Source organism: Limulus polyphemus, unplaced genomic scaffold (assembly GCF_000517525.1).
Source record: "Limulus polyphemus unplaced genomic scaffold, Limulus_polyphemus-2.1.2 Scaffold2823, whole genome shotgun sequence".
Classification (NCBI taxonomy): domain Eukaryota; kingdom Metazoa; phylum Arthropoda; class Merostomata; order Xiphosura; family Limulidae; genus Limulus; species Limulus polyphemus.
The window spans coordinates 24504-25789 of NW_013668433.1; positions in this window are offsets into that span (position 1 = coordinate 24504).

Here is a 1286-nt window from a genome sequence, read left to right on the forward strand (position 1 = left end):
TTTTTTTTTTTTTTTGTATTATGCACAAAGCTACACTGTTCTCTGCCCACCACGGGTATCGAAACCCGGTTTCTAGCGTTGTAAGTCCGCAGAAATACCGCTGTGCCACTGGGGGGCACCAGTCCTGCTTAAAAGAATTTCAAATGCCGCGGCTACTGAGGATTTCCTCTTTGTTTTGTTTTTTTGTACAACCGATATCAGTTTTTCTCAAGGACCAAAAAAAATATTTTAAAGATAATTGTAACTATTATAGAAGCTAAAATTGAATAGTAATTTTCTTAATAAGTAGGAACAAATTAAAAAAGAAGACAAAACCATAAACCTTTAAAATCAGTTGCTAGATAAACTGATTTGTTGGCATATTTCTTCTATATGTCTTGTAGTAGAGCATTACGGCTAATTTTAATACCTTGTTCGATTAAGAAGTGATTTACTTTCATGAAAATTAATAACTATTGATATGTAATTGGGCAAAGCTTTATATTAAACTTTTTAACTGTCTTCAGCTAAACGATTCTATAACTTCGTATATGAATATATCTGAATTTACACAATTAGAACAACCTTACCAGTTACAGATGTAGGTTGGTTTTGTGATAGAGCCCTAGATTTCGGAGCTGGGTTCAGAATCCATGCCATACAACAATACATTATTCGCACATTAAGTTGTGGGAGCGTTATAAGAATGACAATCAATTTCTTAGTGTGCTTTACTGTGGTCAATAGTTAAACATTGTTGATGGTGGCATATAGTCTTATTAATTCTATATACAAATATTCACTGGTGTAGTGCTAAATAAGGAAGCGCTGGAACACGAAATCTGCTGCATTAACGTGTGAGGCGGGATTTTTTCGAAATAGTTGCATTCCGGCTTAAAAAAAGTATAGGCACACCGAGATCATGCGATCCAACCCTATTACACCTCTGTAAATATTTAGTTATAAGTTCTAGACAAACAGTATGTACTAAATATTGAAGTTACGGTGTCTACACCTTTTAGAATCCGGAAAAGAATGAGTACTATTACGACAGCGGGAGTCACGCGACGCTGGAGTTTCTGGAAGAATCATGAATTTTCCTGGCAACTCTACTTTGTTCGAGGTGCCCTCTTTTTTAGTATATAAGCCTGGCGAGAAAAACCAGCGTGATCTAAGAGATATGTAGATAGATTGAAGAGATAGATAATTGAGTCAAGCGAGCAGTAGGTACCGTAAGTTAAGTGTGTGAATCACTGTGATTTATAACGTGTGTTATAAGGTTGTTAAGTTTAAAGTGACTGTGGAAA